The sequence below is a fragment of the Paramisgurnus dabryanus genome, chromosome 8 (genome assembly GCF_030506205.2).
Source record: "Paramisgurnus dabryanus chromosome 8, PD_genome_1.1, whole genome shotgun sequence".
NCBI classification, from domain to species: domain Eukaryota; kingdom Metazoa; phylum Chordata; class Actinopteri; order Cypriniformes; family Cobitidae; genus Paramisgurnus; species Paramisgurnus dabryanus.
Window position 1 is genome coordinate 36,041,666 of NC_133344.1, and position 19,901 is coordinate 36,061,566.

Below are 19,901 nucleotides of genomic sequence, written 5' to 3' on the forward strand. Positions count from 1 at the left end.
ATTATCAGAATACTATTGTTCATTTATTGTTTTGTTAAGGTTAGTCCATCTCAGATAGCCACAATGGAATTGATACAATGTTGCAGAACATTCTGTTCTTTTTTGTTATTTTGTTGAGGGATTAATTCAATGTATTGATATTGTAAACCTGGTGGTTTCTAAAATCTTTTTTTTTTTAGAAAATAAAAGAAAAAAATTTAGATTTTTTTTTCAGTTGTTGTAATCTATTCATTACAATTAAAATGTACAATTATATTGTAATGTAAAATTACCACTTTCTATTAATAATAAAAATTGTTAAAGTATTATTTGTTAATTAATTCCCTTATTTTATCCACAACTGTTCTGTCTTTAATATACATCTTTATTTTTCTTGTTGGATTACTTTTTAATGTCATCTTTTCTTCCTGTTTTACACTAACTAATTACAGACACCTGTGAACAACATTGTTTATATCCTGTATCATTTGGCTATGGATCATGAATATAAATGTGTAATATATAAATGTATGGCAATTATCTGATTAAAAACTACAATCAGTGGTGGGCCGTCAGGACCAGCAGGGCCTTCTCTGCTGGCCCTATAAAAAATTAAAATAATTTTTTAAAAGTGTTAAATGTTTTTCTTCAGTATGCTATTTACTTCTTTTCATTAGTGTAATGTCCGCAAAATTGCAAAATTCGTTAGTTTTGTTAAGGCTGAACCAGAGTACCCTAAAAAATTCACATAAAAATCAGCTTACTCAGCTGGGACCAGCTCAACAGATACTGCTAGGCTTTTGTTGAAGGACAACACATCTGATTTGTTACAATCATTAGTGACAGAAACATGAACCAAACAGGCTTTTCAAAACTTTTTGTAAACCTTTATTTTTTGGTCCTCCAGTTCTTTTCAGTGTACTATGGCTTTGTAAGCTAGGATAACACACCTTAAATTTTCCACTGCAGTGTCAGTGGTGCTGATCTCAAGATCAGGGGCCCGTTTCAGAAAGGTGGTTAAGTGAAAACTCTGAGTATGTTAACCCTGAAATGAGGGAAACTCTGAGTTTTCCATTTCAAAATGAGAGGTAGGTTAAACCTAAGACAGCGGGGTAACTCAAGCCTTTTTCAGAAGGAGAGGTAACTTATACTCAGAGTCTGTTTCCGGAGTAACTTACTCTCTGAACCTAACCTGGTCGGGAGCAGGTTTTATCCTGTAAACTCTGAGTTTCTTGTGGTCTCCTCCCCATTTTTAAAGGAGTAGCTGTGTTTAATCTTGTTAGTTGCTTTAGTACATTCATTCATTGCACACATTTTAATTACATACACTCTAAAATATGTATTTAGCTGTCTTTAATCAAATTGTGAGTGCAAATCATTTTACCTTAGTGCTTTATATATTTTATAAATTACACTTAAATTAAAAAAAAAAAAATTTAACTGTATATTGAAATGACTAGTAAAGCTAATTTGATATATTTAGGTGCAGAGACCGTCTAATAATTCACAGATATTACCACTCCTATCTGCGGTTTTTTTGGGGGGGTGGGTTCTCACGCTAATTTCCTGTTTAATTAATCTGGCCCTAGGTGTTTTAAACACTGCATCATCTGTTTGATTAGAATTGTGAGGGAACGAGAAGCCAAGAACAAGGAACACAAGCTTTGCATGAAAAATGGGTTTTTATTTAAACCCAAAATAACTTTACAAACTCATAAATTTCTTGCAATTAAATAAAGTAAACAAACAGAAACTGCGATCAAAAAATTAGACAAAAACCAACCAAACAAACTAAAAACTGACCTGCTCAAATGAACAAAGCAACAGCTTATAAAGGAAAGGATGGGTCCATTACAAATTAAGAGGGGAAACCATTCAACTTTACATTCAACATATAACCTCAAAGAAATCAAAATCAAATTACACAGAGGTATATAGTAAATAAAGCTAAAGAAAGCAAAATAGAATTAAATGTCAAAAATATACAACTATATAAATCAATTGATGAAGACATTAACTTTTCTTCCTCCCCCGGGCAATTCCCAGCAATTGGTATGTTCGGGTGGAACAAATACTATTTAAGTTCTGTTCTTGCCCAGACCCTAATCCTTGTCGCGCCAGGATGCGGCTGCTGCGGACCATGCCTGAACTTCCTCACGGTAAACGCTCTTGTGCGATAACCACTCGGGTCGTCACAAGAATGTACAGATGATGTACACCGCTGAGTTCTTTGTTTTTACTTTTTCTGGATGGTGCAAATTAGGGGTTTGCAGCAGAGTCAGCATTTATGTCTGTATTAAAAACAATATTAAAATTATTTATTATTAAATTAATTATATTTATTAATTAAAATCAAATTAAATAAATTGTATTTTAAATGCAGTTTAGCATTCTTAATATATTTATGTCTTTGTAAATAGATATTTATATAATGACATAAGCTAGTGCCTACATTGCAAAATGATCGGAGATGCCAGAATAGAAGTTAGACTAGAAGGTTCAAGTTTCAAGTTAATTTTCAGTGTAACATGTTTGGAACGGATACCCTCACCCACAAAGACCACACGACCACTTAAAGATGAGATCTGGTATTTTAATCTGTTGATAAGGAGAAATTATCAGGTCAAAACGGGGTAGCAGCTCCTCCCACTCTGATACACAGTGTTGTTTATAGGGATGACCGCACGTGCATGCCTCCACCAACCTCATGCAGTGAAACTCATGCCAACAATAAAAAATAAAAAAAATAAAATGTGAATAAAGAAAGAACTTTAGCTATAGCATATGGATTTCCCCTGCTCATTTTAAACAATGTGCTTTAAAATACTACTAAAAAATGTAGTATATTGCATTGCATCTTAACATTTTTACACTTTCATCATATATATGCACCATTTTATACTACAAACACATGTGAATACACATTAGAGGTCGACCGATATGCTTTTTCTCTGGCCGATGCCGATTTTTTAGAAATCAGGGCAGCCGATGGCCGATATGTTTGGCCGATTTTCTATATGTACATAATAATCAAAATGTTCTCATCATTATTAGCAGATATTTTAAATGCAAAAATGTCACTATTTAAGTCAAAGTATTTAAAAATATATGACTGGTCTTTCTGAAGAGTTTTACAACCTCCTCTGCACCATGCATTTATCAGACACAGATATTACCTGACACTCTGCCATCATCATCTTTGATCAGTTTTTACCATGGCTTTTATTGCTTTGTCGGATAAAATCCTTATTTGGTAGACCTTATAAAATATTTATTCATCATAAAGTTAACATAGTAAATGTCTATGGTTTTTAGTTGAGACTGTTATTTAGGGCAAATCTTTTTAAACACATTTACATTCTCATTTCTGAGACGCTATAAGTGACTGATTGTGCTGACAGTGACGTCTTGTGACTTTAGTGTTGGGACAGATCTGTTGTTTCAACCGTTCATTCAAACGAATCCGTTCAAAGGAGTCAGTTCGCGAATCGGACGCGCTGTGTTCTAATCCAGGCTGAGCAGCGCAAAACTGAAAACAAAGTCTTACTGTAACAACACGAAAAACATTTCCTCTGTGGATATGATTTGGTCTTCCGAATTTCGCCATCGGGTCAGTTTTGTTTTGAGTAATAAAAGCAGGGAGACAGAAAGCGTGCGGGCGCGGCTCTTCTCTCTCTGTCACGCAAACAAAACTCATCATCACTCATTAATCACATGAAATGAGCCTAATCTTTGCACGGACAGTGCACCGCGAGACATAAGCCCGTCGCGCTGTTGTACTGGCTGCTTAATTCGCGCGATCCGCCATCATTTAATAAAGCTGTTTGTGAACAAGGCATGGCTGCACACACACGAGACGGGAGCGAGCTGCTTGCAGCAAGAGGCAGGCAGCGTCACGAGTTCTACAACAGCGCTTAGGTGCCCGCAGATGCGCCTGCCTATTAATCGGCCTAATTTTGCAGCAAAATCGGCCAAAGCCGATTTTTTAAAATATGCTAAAAATCGGCCAATTAATCGGCCGGCCGATAAATCGGTCGACCTCTAATACACATTAAAAACTATATTCAAATACTGCATCATACTCTGAATGAACAAAACGATTACAAAACAAACTTAAAGGGCGTGTTGCAGGTTAACCACCACTGTTGATTAATGGGTACATAAATCACTCAAGATATGTATATCATTTTTAAAATGTCTCAAAAAAGGTTTTAAAGACCCTTTTTTTAATGTTTTTGGTATTAACGTTTTTTTTTAAGCAATTCGGCGATGACGTCACGCTGGGTAGAAGTAGATGAAAGCCTCAGCCAGAGCCATAGAGATAGATGAGACATTTATTGCCGTTTTATTAATACTTACGTTTATAATATGGAAATCATATATACATAATAGGAAATATATAATGTTGTATACTGCAAAGTTACCCTGCTAATTATTATTTATGATATATGTGGAGATAAATAAAACTTTGCAAATCTGCTGATTCAATCCATTCATGTCCTGACCACCAGGCTAGAGAGTTTTAAACATCCTTAATCCACACTTACTAGTCTATCATATAATATCTAAAATATATTTTTATGTGAAATAAAAGAAAGTTTTGTTATATTGTTTATGCGATCATAACGAATCACACAATCATTTTATACACAGAATCACCAGTCAGCAGCTGCAGCGGGCTTGAATCCGACCGCATACTGCAATAAACAGGCGTTCGTCGGCTTTTTACATCAAAGGATGACAGGCTAGAAACCAATCAAATCACTGATCCCCGTATTTTTATAAATCCTGGACATGATTGGACCGGCCGAACGGGTTGAGCACTTTTATATTTGTTGAGCAGAGAGGCTGCAGTTTGACCAGCGGGCTGCGGGAACCGGCCGCATTTCCAAGATGATTAAATCTGGCACTGGCTGAAGGCAGGGACGGACTGGGGCTCAAAAACAGCCCTGGACCTTTTCCCAAATAGGCCCATCATCCGGCCATTCACCCCTAGCCGTGCGCAACAGACACAAGGATGTCCTGATACTATGCCACAATACTGTCAGACTATCAGACAAGGATATTTAATATTTTGTCCATGTCATATTAAACTTTGATGTATAATAAGGCTGTGAAATAATGAAAATAGCTAGGCCTATTAATTTTGTCTGTACAGCTTTCACAAACAACCACCAGGTCTTTGCCAATTCCACAATACTAAACACAAATATGAAAGACAAGGAAAAACTGCACTCTGATGGAAGACAGACAGAAAGTGCAAGCTAGGATTTTTTTGTTAAACTAATATTTGGTCAATTATTTAGCCCCCTTTCTTATTAGCACGTTTAGAGTGGTTGCAATGCATGCCTGATATTTACCCGTTTAATTCAATACCTTAGTCTTCATTGTAGCAGAAAATGTGAGCTCACTACAACCTCTCATATCCAATAGAGTCAATGAAAGAAATGAAAACCAATGCAATACGATGAATGTCCACCCCGTCTTTAAACGGGGTTGGATAAATAATTATTGCTTTGATGTGTGTGATTTTGGTTAGATGACAGTTGTAGGTTACAGTTTGACAAGAGTTTACAGTTTGACAAAAGCAAAATGTTTTGTTTTATTGCGACTGTATACAAATATAAGCAAACACTATGCTGTTTGAATTATGTCCCATATGAACAAAATGACAGAGTATGTATTGTTTTTATGTTTCCACTGTTCAATCGCGCCCCTCTCTCTCACACACACACACACACACGCGCGTGCGCACACACTCACATCACGTCTTTCTCTAACACTAGTTGCGCATTACGTTAATTTTCACGCGAGTTTTATTTATTTTTATATCGTGTATATTATATAACAATGTCACGTGTCCTGCTACTACTGGCACTTAGCTCTTGCTAATGTGAAGTTAACTCGGTCTGTCCCTCATCATGACCAGGCTGTGGATGCTCAGGCTCGCAAACATAGACGCTCGCGAATTCCGGGAATCCGTGGACCAATCACGGCTAGTAGGCCGACTCTTCTTCCTTGTTTTTTTACACGTAGCAGCATATAAGTGATCGTATTAGTGCCTCTGCTGTTGGCTGTTCATATTGCGTTATTAGACTTTTTTTGCCATCGGCCGGGCGACGGCCCTCCATTGAACGGCCGTTCTGGACTTTTCCAGAACGCACAGATTGCCAACCCGTCCCTGGCTGAAGGTAATAGTCCTGTTAGTTTGTTATCTGATAGGTCCAATGAAGCTAAATGTTTCCCTGTTCTCTATCCAACTGGTGGTCCAACGTTTCATGATAAGAGGGAGGTAAGAATTACGTTGTCAAGATACTTAAATGCAAGAATCCTCAATGCAGTTGGATGTTTTGCACAGAGCACAGACTTTATTTTTTATGCACAGTATTTGTCGGAGGTTGATCAAGTTGTCTTATGTTTCAATTGCTTTACTCAAAAGATCTGACAAGAGTTTGTTGACGTAAGACAGCTAGGTATTCCGACTTTCTTTGCATCCTTCGGTTCTGCGGATCTCCCAGACAGCAAAGTTTCTGGCACAAATCTGGCTTACATTGGGCATTTATGGCTAAATTTAGGCTCTCTTTTGTTCACACCTTTGTGTGAAACAGCTTTCGGGGGAGTTGTGGGGTGAGGCTAGCCACCCAAAAGCAAAAGGTACATTTTTGGCTGAGTCCTGGCTTGAGTGTGGTCTGCCAGAAAATAGTAAATATCTGGCAGAGTTCTGGCTAAGGTTTGGTTGGCCAAAGAGTAAAAAAAACACACCAAAAAGTTTTTGTAAATGTAAAAAGTCTAAATTAAATGGCTTTGTCATGTCAAAAACCATTGACAATATTTATTTATTAAATAGCAGACACTTTTCAAAACCTATTTATATAAAATCATATTTACAATTGATAAAAACATCAAAGTTAATATTTAAGGCAATAATAAATATGTTTATCCTTATTGAAAGACAAAATGTAGAAAATGTTATTTTGGGCAGTTAATCCAAAGGGGTCAATGTGCAATATACAAACAATGCAATAAACAGATAAATGAATAATGCAGTCTGTTTTAATATACATCAAACAAAAGTATTTTAAGTATGTGTGCTTGTTTAAGTCTTTTTAGTTTTGTATTTTATTTTTTATAAATAAATAAGACTTTACATTAAATTGTGTTTAAATTTAAAAATGCGACTTACTAATACTAATATTTATTGGTGCACTTTCGTTCCTAAAACAATGACATATATTGCAATGCACCTTGGAAATAGTAGTCGTTTAACCTCAGGAGCGTTCAATACGTCGTGGAAAATGGACTACCTTTCCCATAATGCAACTGGTCATGATCAGGAACTTCCGCGAATTTCAAACCCCTGCTGTGTACTGGACGGAGGACGCGCGATCTTTTGTCTTTTTGGAGTTTTATATAACACAGTAAGGTAAGTTATTAAGATACTTTTCTTTTTCTTTTAAATCTACGTAGATTGCACTTATTGTTCTACAGCGAGATTCCTTTTTGTTTGTTATTCTTTTCTGTGATGTATTTTCGTGTAAGTGCAAGTATTTTATCATCAGTCGCCATTTAACGTAGCTTACGTTAAACATCCATGTTTTTACAGTAAAAGAAGCAACATGCATGACGGGGATGATAAAATAATCAATAAGAAGTTTGAATCTTTAAAAATAAATGAATGCTGAACCCAAAGAAGCCAACCAAAGATGAGATGTTTTCTGTACCAAACCACAAATCACCATTTGCTGGTAATCATAACAGATAGCCAAGTGAGTCATTCCTACTATTTATATCTTAGTAAAACAATGTTTTTGATATTCTAAAAAGGCATGTATTCAAGTTTTAGCTTAATAAAGATGGTTTACTATGATCTCTTATTCTCTTCAGTCCTGGTCAGTGCAGTTTACAAGATTGTGTTGTTAAAAGGCCAGATTTATTTGCTTTATTTTATGGTGTAACATAACCAACCCCTGCTTGAAGAATAACCACATGCTTTTGTAAAGGAATTTAATACGCAAGAGTCATGCATTTTGTATGTGTTTGTTTTAATCTTTTATTTTACAGTATAAAGTTTAATTATATTTGCTTTTTGTTTGCAGAAGTCATGTACCACACTTTGTCAACAATAAATGTTGTTTCTGCAATCTGGATAAAGAATAATGTGAGTAAAGAATAATAATGAGGTTAATACACTTAATTTTTAAAACTTAACCGTTTAAATAATAAACAAATGTGTATGTGTTAAGATGTTTGACTCTCTATTTAATAGATATTACTGCCTCTTGGAGAACAGCCGACCGTACTCCAGACAGAGACAAAGACGTGAGGACATCCATTGCTTTTGTAAAGGAATTTTATACCCAAGAGTTATAAATGTTGTCTTTATTGTTTGTCTTAATCTTTTATTTGACATTTTAACAATATAAAGTTTACTTGTACTTGTTTTTTGTTTCTAAAAGTCATGTACCACACTTTGTCAACAATGCATGTTGTTCCTGCAATCTGGATGAAGAATAATGTGAGTTTAATACTTCATTTAAAATGTAATAGTTTAAGTATTAAACAAATGTGTATCTGATCATATGTTTGACTTCTCTATTTAATAGATATTACTGCCTCTTGGGAAAACAGCAGACTGTACTCCAGACAGAGACAAAGACATGAAGACATCCATTGCTTTTGTAAAGGAATTTTATACCTAAGAGTTATAAATGTTGTCTTTATTGCTTGTCTTAATCTTTTATTTGACCTTTTACAATATAAACTTTACTTATACTTGTTTTTTGTTTGCAGAAGTCCTATACCAGACTATGTTGTTCCAGCTGTCTGGGTAAAGACTGATGTGAGTTTTAACTTCGTTAAAAAATGTATCAGTTTAAAAGAGTAAACAAATGTGGGTGATTTGATTTTTGACTTCTGTATTTGATAGACATTACTGCCTCTTGGAGAACAGCAAACCATTCTCCAGACAGAGACAAAGACATGGACATCAAAACAGAAAACAAAAGTAAGATGATGTATATTATGTTCATTATTTATCTTTGTGCAGTTTGATTTGATGAATTACATTATTGTCTATATCTAATTTGTTAAGTCTCTTATTAGGGTAATTTGTCTAATATTCATATAAGTTACAAAAGCACAAGTTTTGGCTTAAAAGTGACACCATGTTTTAAAAATGTTCCAGGTACTTGATCTTGGATTGTTTGGGGTGAGCGCTGGCAAATAATGAAGCAGGAAATGAAAATGGTAATAATTGGTAATTTAGAAATCCTTCTGGAACTCTGAAATCTGCAAACATATCTTTTCCCATTTAAAGAACTTAAAAGTATCAGTTCTTGGACTGGCAGTGTGTACTATGTCATTTTTGTCCTTACTCTTATGCATTTTATGTAAATGTATTTTCTAACTGTATTTTATGCTCTTATTCTGTAGGCTGTAAGAAGTCCTTTGTGTGCACAGACATGACTGGAGATTAAAGTTACTAAATGTTGCTTTTTTTCTAGCTGGTGACATAACATTGTATTATTTTCAAATGTATTTATCTAACACACATTTACACATCTGTAAACATTCATTTTATATTGCATGTTTTTTATATTTAACCAATTGTTGTATATTGCTTTCTGTTATTACATCTGTTTTTTATTGCATGTTTATTGTTTAAAACAATTAAGTTAATGTTTCTCTGTTAGCTCTTATGTTACTTTGGCTATTTCTTTGCTTTTATTTGATCCTTCTACTGTTATTTGTTTATTTGGCAGAACATTTGACATTTCATTTATTTTGCTGTTATCTGAAATTATTCTTGTCAGCATCAATAAAACTCTATATTTGCTTTATATCTGTGTTTTTCAATTATACATTTTACGGTATATAAATATATTTTGGTCACTTTATGGCTATTTTCTGGGGCATCTGGATAAGTTGCGGGTGGGTTCTGGGGTTAATATGGTAATTTTGGTTATTTTCTGGGTTACATTTGGGGTTTCTGGAAAAGTTGTGGGTAAGTTTGGGGATAAATGTGGTAATTTGGGCTCTTTTCTGGTTGTTATCTGGAAATTCTGGGAGAGCTGTGGCTGATTTTTTCGAGGTGTGAAAGGGTTGCGGCTAAGTTACGGTCTGCTTTCGGCTAGATTCTGGATTACTTAAGGCAAGCAGCTCTGGGACCAATCAAGGGCCGTAAGCCGTGGGGGCATGTGTGCCAAAAGAACAGCCTGAACTCAGCCATTTCTGGCCCTGAAAAATTTTGCTATCTGGGCTCAGATGGCCTGATATTATAAGCACCATAATTAAACAAGAAGGGAAAACTAAGAGCAGATCAACTTGACTGGTCTAAAAAATGTGCCCTGATTAGATGATACCCAGTGACAGCACCAAGAATGTTTGATCATAAATGGCATTGTTTTCTGAGAGATGTGATTATGTCTTCAGCTTAACCAATTGGGAAGATACTAGATTACTTTAATCATGTAGTTTGAACAGCATGGATCTCCTCATGTTCACTGTTTGTTTTGGGTTGAAAATGCACCAAAGTTAAATGAAGACAATGACGACAATGATGGTTTGGTTGCTAATTTTATTGATCATTACATAACTTGCGAGACCCCGAGAGAGGATGAAACCGAAGTGTTTAAAAGCACAGTGCCAGGCATTCAAAGACGTGTTGTAAGAAACAGACATTTGCAGATTTAATTTTCCACGACCCCCATCTAGCTACTAGAACTTTTACTACAAGAGGTGGCAGTCAAGAAGATTTGAAAAGAAGTGATGGAAAAGTTGCTGCATGTACAATTTTAGAAAAAAGAAAAAAGGCATTGACTGGTGCTGATATAAATTATGATTCAACGGATGCATTTTTTTTTTTTTTGAGTCTATTGGCCATGCTCTGTTTGAGAAAGTGTACACACAGTGTTAAAAAAGACCACAAGACGTCTGGGTGAACCAGTATAATTAACATTTACTGCGTGCCTGGCAAGGCAACATGGATACCCAGTATGTCACTGATGCTTACTCTGTAGTTGTTTACATTTTTAGTTACATCACAAAAGCAGAACAAGAAATGGGATTGTTGCTGCAACATGCACAAAATGAAGCTATGAATGGAAATGTTGAAGCAAGATCACTTAAAATGCTTGGAGGTGTTTATCTTTGCAACAGAGAAGTTTCTGCTCAAGAAGCTGTGTATCGACTGACTGGTATGCATTTGAAGGAATGTTTTCATAATGTCCAGTTTATTCCAACTGGATTGAATCCTGTAAAGAAGAGTTTGCCTCTTCATGTCATCAAAAACAAAGTTGATCAGGCTGGTGAAGAAACTAGGTTTTGGATGACCAGTCTGAATTGACCGATACAACAATAGGCCTAACAAGGAGGAATTTGAGATTCAATGTCTTGCAAGTTTTTGCTCTGAAAACAAGATAGTGTCAAAATCAGAGGTTTCTTCACCAAAAAAGTAGTCAGAAGAGAAGGTAATTAAGCTTAACAATGATTGTGGTTATATGATTAAGAGAACTCAATCTGAACCTGCTGTTGTCAGATATCCAAGATTTTCTCCAAAAAAGATCCTGAAAAGTACCTTCATTTGTTGTTGCAACTTTTCTTGCCACATTATGAAGATTGTCAGCCCAAGACTGAGAGTTTTAGCTCTTATGAGGAATTATACAACAATGGTGCTGTGAATGTGGAAGTGATGTGACAAAAGTGAAGTGTATTGTTGATGCTAATCGTGCTCAGTTTGAAAAAGAAAGTGACAAAATCAATCAAGCTCAACAGCTTTTGGAGCAAGGTGTTGATTTGGAAAATGCTTGGGCTGCATTGTGTCCTGGAACAGAAAAGGAACGTCACAAATGCATAGATCTAAGGAAGAGTAATATGATTCCTAAGCAAGATTCTGAATGTTGTATTCCAGATCTTGTAGCAAACCCTCAAATTCCATACAGTATTGAAAGCTACCGTGAATGTCTAGAGAAGAGGCGTTAATGTTTACTGCGATCATTTAATGCAGAACAAACTGCTATCTTTTACAAAGTGCGGAAACAGTGTCTAGAGAAACTTCTTGGACACAACCCTGAACCATTTCACTTGTTTATTACTGGTAGAGCAGGCCCAGGAAAAAACCATTTGATCAAAGCAATATACTATGGATCTTACAGACTTTTATCTCAGCTGACTGAAAACCCTGATGATAGAAGTGTCATTTTAACTGCACCAACTGGAGTGGCCAGTTTTTAAATTGGTGCTTCCACAATTCATAATACATTTACCATAGGTGCCAATATCAAACTGCCATATCAGCCCCTAATTGATGACAAAACCTATTTACTGCATGCAAAACTTGGAAGTTTGCAGATTCTGATCATTGATGAGGTTTCTATAGTTGACCATCACCTTTTGTGTTATGTTCATGGGAGATTGAGACAAGTTAAGCAAACTGGTGACTACTCCATTTTTGGAAAAGTCCGTTTGATCTGTGTTGGGTTTTTTTTACCAGCTTCCACCTGTCAGAGGAATTCCCCTGTATGTTGATCCAAAAGGAGTAAATCTTTGGGATAATAACTTTGAAATTGCTGAACTAACTCAAGTTGTCAGACAACAAGATACATCTTTTTGCTGAAATGTAAAATTGTCTAGGAGTTTGTAAAAAGAAGGAAACCATAAGCCCAAGAGACATTAACCCTCTGGGGTCCGACCATTTTGGGACACTGTCAGAGGCTCTTACATTTGGTCTTTTTTCAGTTGCTTTAAAACATAATAATGGTAAGTGTCTTATACCACTGTGTTCAGCACAAACTGGGCTAAAATATTATATGAGCTACATATATGTAAATGTTTTTATTTTTGAGAGAAAAAGGTTTATGCATGGTTTTTAAAAAAGCAAAAATTTTACGTCACTGATAGTTCACAAAACCCATACTAAACATGTTTTAACAAGACTTTCCTAAACAGAATCTAGTAGTCTAGAGTTTTTTCTTTAAAATTATGTGAAAATCATCCTGCCTACTGATTCACATAAACCAATATATTGATTTAGAAATTGTAAGACACTTTTTGTTTAGAGTGGCCGTATGCGAGAAGGATTGATTGTCAGTTAGCAAACAAAGGCCCGCATAATGAGCTGCATAATGAGCTGCATAATGAGGCAGGAGGGAACTACAGTAAAGAATGTGAGGACAAATGTATACATGTTTGTTTGAGGTTTATTAAGAAGTTAACAATATAATCAAAATAGAAATGAAGGTCAGTAGGACATTTTCAATTTATTTGGAAACGAACCCTATTCAAAAACTTAACTTATAAGAAACTGATAAACAACAGAGCTGTAAACTTCATGTGGTTCAAGTTACCATATAACTTTATGTCCAAAGAGTGTGAATATGTTTTTCCACTTCATAGTTTTGTACTGATGAGAGGGATGCAGACCTGTAAGAGAGTTATGAACAGCTGTTAGCATAAATTGTCCACAGAAATACCCTTACATACGTAACTGATGGTTAAATGATATCACTACATTCAGATAAACTATCATAAACTAAATTAGTATCTCAGATAAACATCTGCAATGATTAGTTATATAAAAAGCTGTTTTCAGATGACTGTTTTCAGATGCCCATCCCCTTATCGTCACGCTTCTGTTTTAAACGCGTTTCTGTAAGCGAGTATGAACTTTAAAAGCACATCGCAAATGGATGTGCGTGAGCTCGCGTCTCCGTGTAAACAAAGCGGAGCTCATAATAAAACAGTGTCGCGTGTAAAGCGCAATGTATGGAATTCGTTGCATGTAAACAATATCATATTACAGCAGATCCCCCAGTGCAGCATTACTCAAAGTTGCCATGAAGGATACGAAAGTGAATAACTGTGTCTAACACTGTACAGCATGTAACAATGAAATCCGCCATTACGTGATCACGCGCGAACTCGTTTGTAAATAAGCATATAAACATGGAATCATATTACAGCACACACTTAAAAGATACAGCAATGCAGCATTACTCACAGTTACCATGAAGGATACGAAAGTGAATAACTGTGTCTAACACTGTACAGCATGTATCAATGAAATCCGCCATTACGTGAAATCACGAGCCCTTGTTTGTAAACAATGCGAAAGTTTTTAAATCCGAAGCATGCAGTCTGCTGCTGAGGTTGTAGGCTGAACTGCACAAACCATAACATATTACATGATAGCAAATATAAATGAAGACAAATGACTTACAGTTTCTACAGGACTATATCCTTCTCCATTGCGTCTTCCATTGTTGTTAGGTAACGTTAAAGATAAACGCTTCTCTTCCTCAATGTCCAGACATAAATGAAGATATTCCTCACGTGTGTGTATAAATTTTATAATCCAAACATGCGATAAAGTCTTAAAATCTGATAAAACTTTACGCTTTGTTTATTATTGTTGGAACTGCTGGTCTCTTCATTACCATGTCAAAAGCCTGTGGGCGTGAACGAATTAAAGATAATGAGCTCACCCAGGAAAAACGGTACTCTCTTTACTTCAATGCAGATTATATAAACAGGAAATAATTGTTTTTGATTATAATTAGCTTGTTTAAAAGTAGACATTTCAGGCTTTCTTTGGAAATGTGTATCATGTTTGTGTGACGAGTATTCGCGAAGTTTTAACTGATTTTTGTAACGTGATTTGAGAGACAGCTGCCGGAGACAGAAATGTCTGAATGCGCACCCTGTTTATTTTCTTTATTTGACAAAAACACAAAGATCTCTTGTTATTGTGAATGTACACTAATTAACCCTCTGGGGTCTAAGGGGTTTTTAGGGCCCTGGGGAAGTTTTGACATGCACTGACATTTGTGCTTTTTTCAGTTGCTTGAAAACATATTAATGGCAAAAGTCTCATAACACTGTGTTCATCACAAACTGGGCTTCAATATCATATAATCAACATGTATGTACATGTTTTTTTTTTTGAGAGAAAAATGTTTATGCGTGGTTTTTGAAAAAGCAAAATTTTTAAGTCACTGATATAACACCACAAAACTCATTCTTAACATGTTTTCCCATGACTTTTCAAAAAAACATCTAGTAGTCTAGAGTTTTTTCTTCAAAATGATGTGAAAATCATATGGCCTACTTATTCACATAAAGCAAGATATTGATTTACAATTTCTAAGACACTTTTGCTTGGGAAAGGCTGTATGCGTGGAGGCGGGAAAGCTCCTGAATAATCAGTGATTGACAGCTGAGAGACAAAAGAGTTGAATATTGAGCCACATAATGAGCCTTGTGGGGATGTTCAACAGGAATGTAACCCTCAGTAATACCATGATAAGGTTTACTTTTCAATACAATGTAAACACACACACACACATTATATATATAATGGACTCCTTTTTGTGTTTTTGTAATCATTATAGTAGAAACACAACCAGGGACACGCGTGATAAACTTCTCAATGTTTGTTTACAACCGCCGCCATTACCTCACGTGTTGATCATGAATGCAAACGTGTGCACATGCGAGTGATCCTGTGTTTAATAAACTTGCTGTGCGGAGATATGCGCTTAGACACAACTAAATAAGGATTGTACTGTCTGCAATCGCGTATTTTATAAGAATACCAAAAAGCGCGTCGAGTTTCCTGACTCGCGTGTTTGTGTATGTGTGTTCCGGTCACGTCAACTGACGGAAGACAAAGAAAACACTCGCGTCTGGAGAAACTGACACACATCCGCAAGTAAATAAGGATTTAGATGTCGGACATCAATCTCGTCACACTGACGAAGCACACACACTCGCGTCTGTCTGGAGATTTAGGCGCGAGTAAACAAGTATGTGATGTGTGCAATCGCATCTTTTATAATGATACCACAAAGCGCTTCAAATATGAGGCATTGTGTGTTTGTGTGTGCGTTTGGACGTCGATCGAGTCACACTCGCGTCTGGAGATAACTTTAGTTACAGTCACGAGTAAACAAGTAGATGTCATGTTTCCAGCACTCGGATTAAAACTCAACACAGCAGTGAATGGCTGCAGAGACGGAATGTCCATTGACTGTGGGGTTGACTAATGAATATGGATGATCTCTGCTCTTCTCTTCAATGGAGCGGGGCGTGGCTCATTATAGATAATGAAGCAACAGAAGAAAGACTGTACATCTCTCTCTTCTAATCCAGTTAACAACGAATTACAATATTTGTTTTCGATTTCACTTACATCTTCCAAAAGCAGACATTCCAAGGATTATGTAGACATTAATATTTTGTTTCTTTGAAAAATATTCGTTAAGTTAGAGTAAATTTTTCTGACGTGTTTCTGAAAGGACTTCACTGAGGGAGAGAGAACAAAACGCGCATCATGTTTATTTTCTTAATTTTGCGAAAAGCACAACATGCTGTTTTTAGTGGGAGTGGACAGAAAAAAACTAGACAATTTAACGTTTTAAATGATGTATAAATCATATCTGTATGTCCAAAATCAGCAGAGATATCTAAGTCTCTTTGGGGAGTGATTTAAAAATAAAGAGTTTGCGGCGCCCGCGCCGCAGCCGACCCCAGAGTGTTAAAGAGGACCCTTCAGAGTTTCAAATGATGTCAAACTTCTTCTCCCTGCTCAATCTTAACTTTGATTTTTACTTTACATTTATGTATAAGGCTTGAATTCCATAACTTATTGCTAGACATTTTCACAGATTCTAGAACTAGCAAATTATCAAAGGACGTTCTGGATTGAGCGAGCGATGCTGAGCAAAATGAGTGAGCGGGGCGTTTTTTTTGGAAAGGCGCTCTGATGGTTTTAATATTACCGCATCGCTTAACGATTCCGCTCACATGCTCTGCCCTGAAATGTCAGGTAAAGCACACAGGTTTGCAACTGAAAGAATACATATGCCTACAAATCAAATGCTTTGGTAAAGTCACACAAATTAAACATTGAACTGAAATGTTGCACAAAAACAAACACTGAAGTTTATAATTACTATGCTGTTGTTTTTTTTACAGTGGGTGATAATTAGGGGTGGCACGGTTCATGAAAAAAATCCGAACCATTTGGTTCACTTGTCTTGGTTCGGAGTGTGTATGCGTCGCACGGTTCGACGGTTCACGGCATGCGCAATGTAGCCTCGGGCCCTGTATGTGACCTCAGATAGTGTGTTTCCCTTTCATAAATCACGCGAAAGAAGAGGTGACTGTTGTGGAGAGTGAGTGCTACAGGTCATGTTACGTGTAGAAATGGCAAGTGGGAGAGAAAAGGAAGTCTGCCCGGAGTTGGAGGATGCGTATAAGTCCAACGTCGTATAAGTTTAGTGTGTGGAATAATTTTTTATTTCATGTTACCTATGATGGCAGCAAAAAAAAATAAAACAATAGATTGAACTGCAGTCTATGGGTTGAATGTGTTCGAACAGCCACATGAGACCACCTTCTCTCCTCCCATTTATCTAATCTGAGGTACTGAACACAAAATATTACGTCTTTTCTGACTTGTGCCGCAAACACACGGTGAACAGTGCTATTTTTAACCTTTCATTGATAAAACTAAAGCGGCTGATTTCCGCATAGTTTCATTTTGCTAGCGTGTGAAAGTTGCGCAATCTTATTTCATAAATTGCCCCTCAAAGTAATCAGGACAAAAGTGGTCAAAAGTGAACAAAAGAGATGTATTTAAATACTACAGGTGTAAACGTTATGTTTCTCTCTCATCCACATTTACTCTGCAGCAGGGCCGGCCCTGGGCATAGGTGGAATAGGTAAATGGTAAGGGCGCCGCCCACCCCTTGGGGCGCCCGGGCGCCCAAATTATTATTTTTATTAATATTTATGTATATATAGAACTTAAAATATTTATTTATATTTTGTACAAGAAAACAGCCCTTATTAATGAATTATTAGAAGCATATTGTAGTGTCTCGGGAGACGAGATCGTGCTCATTAGTTAAATAGCTCTGTGGCTATACTGCAATGAAGCGGTAGTTTAAAATATAAACCCAGAATTCAGCGAACATCAAGAACAAGAAAACGGAAACAACAATCAGACCGAGACGCGGGATTTACATAACGTTACATACCATGTTTAAATTTCTATGTTTTTGGCCAGAAATACCAACTTGTTCACTTTGTCTGGTATTAAGCTGCGGATTGAAGTGCTGGCTGCTCGCCGCGGTGCTGAAGACCCTCTCGGACGGAGTACTGGTGGCACATATGCACAGATATTTACGTGCAACCTATTGGAAAGCGCCCAACTCTTATAAATATACGATGGTTTAACTTAACGAGGTTATAAAATTATTATTCGTTATTTTACTTTATTACTTCCACTTAAGAAGAGTTCTGCACTTTTTATTTTAATATATCTCTTTATATAAATACTATTTTGTACTTAAAGCTATAATTTTGTTATTTTACTAACCCAACTAATGACTCATCTGCGCTTTCCAATTATAATTTGCACGTAAGGAGAAAAGGTATAGCTTTCTTCCACTTCAGAAGAGTTGTGCACTTTTAAACACTTTAAAAAATATCTCTTTACATAAATACTTTTCTTCTTCTATTTAAAAGCTATAATTTTGTTATTTTACTAACCTAACTAATGACTCATCCGTGCTTTCCAATAGGTTGCATGTAAATATCTGCTGTGCCACCAGTACTCTGTCCGAGCGGGTCTTAGTCTTCAGCACCGCGGTGAGCAGCCAGCAGCACTCCAGCTTATTAATACCAGACAAAGTGAATAAGTTGGTATTTCTGGACAGAAACATCGACATTTAAACATGGTTTGTGTAACGTTATGTAGGCTAAGGCTATATCCACACGAAGCCGGTGCATTCCCTATCCGATAATTTTTTTTCCTTGCTTTAAAAAAATAATCCGTAAACACGAAACCACTGAAACCGACTGAAAGCGGTGTAGTATATATGCCGGACCAGTATGGGGCGCTGTAATTCTGCCACAGATATACACTATACACGGAGAAGAAGACTTTGAGCATGCGCATAACCAACGTATGGTGTTGTCCATTATCGCTTGTTGGTCACCACAATTGCATAGAAGCAATAGATTTTGCTGTAATAAAGCTAGTAGGCTTTAGTAGCTTCTGTAGCACGAACACAATCCCATAATCCGCCGTTATTATTGTTGCTGTTACGTGTGACGCTTCCGACACGTGATGTGATGACGTTTTCGCTTCACAAAATATACGGATTGGCTGTACAGACGAAACCGCAAGGGTGTCGGTTTCAGATTTATCCGCTTTAGGACCCGGTTTCAAAAAATAGCGGATTCAGTCTCCCAAAACGCCGGATCCGTGTGGATGAAACGGCAATACGATAACAAATTTATACGTATACAGTGATACGCGTCTCCGTGTGGACAGCCCCTAAATCCCGCGTTTCTGTTGTTTTTTGTTCTTGACGTCCGCTGAATGCTGGATTTATATTTTAAACTGACGCTTCATTGCAGTATAGCCACAGAGCTATTTAACAATGAGCACGATCTCCCGAGACACTACAATATGCTACTAATCATTAATTAATAAGGGCTGTTTTCTTGTACAAAATTAAATATTTTAAGTTAAATGTACAGTGTTAAAACACGTAAAAAGACAAGATTCGAACAATGTTAAAATCAAATGCCTGAAAGTGTGTGTATGTTTGTGTGTGTTTTTAAAATATTTTTAAAAATAAAGAAAAACAAGACAAAGCTGTGCAGTTTGTTTCTGTGTTTATGAACAAAATGATCGCAACACAATTGTCTGTGATTCTAGGGGCACTAGGTGAAATTTTGCCTAGGGCAGCAAATTGGCCAGGGCCAGCCCTGCTCTGCAGTATTTAAGCAGCCTCTCAGTGATAAATCTTAGAGCTACACTGAAGTTGGCAGTTTGATAAATGCAAGTTATCTTCGTGTGCTAAAAGGCACATAAGTTCATGTAGATGGCAATACACATTCTCTTTTTTGCC

General features: G+C 36.4%; 1 long non-coding RNA gene across 3 annotated transcripts; it reads left to right on the plus strand.

The window, feature by feature from the left end:
• Positions 1 to 7,262: 7,262 nt before the first annotated feature.
• LOC135770516 (uncharacterized) lies at positions 7,263 to 8,982 on the plus strand. Of its 3 annotated transcripts, none has more exons than XR_010542666.1 (8): positions 7,263 to 7,402; positions 7,583 to 7,745; positions 8,076 to 8,137; positions 8,246 to 8,319; positions 8,436 to 8,494; positions 8,583 to 8,657; positions 8,770 to 8,818; positions 8,906 to 8,982. It is a non-coding gene; the product is annotated as an uncharacterized lncRNA (long non-coding RNA). The 3 variants fall into 3 exon arrangements; XR_010542667.1 differs by having other exon boundaries at positions 8,246 to 8,298; XR_012337173.1 differs by having other exon boundaries at positions 7,583 to 7,724.
• The last annotated feature ends 10,919 nt before the right edge of the window (positions 8,983 to 19,901 follow it).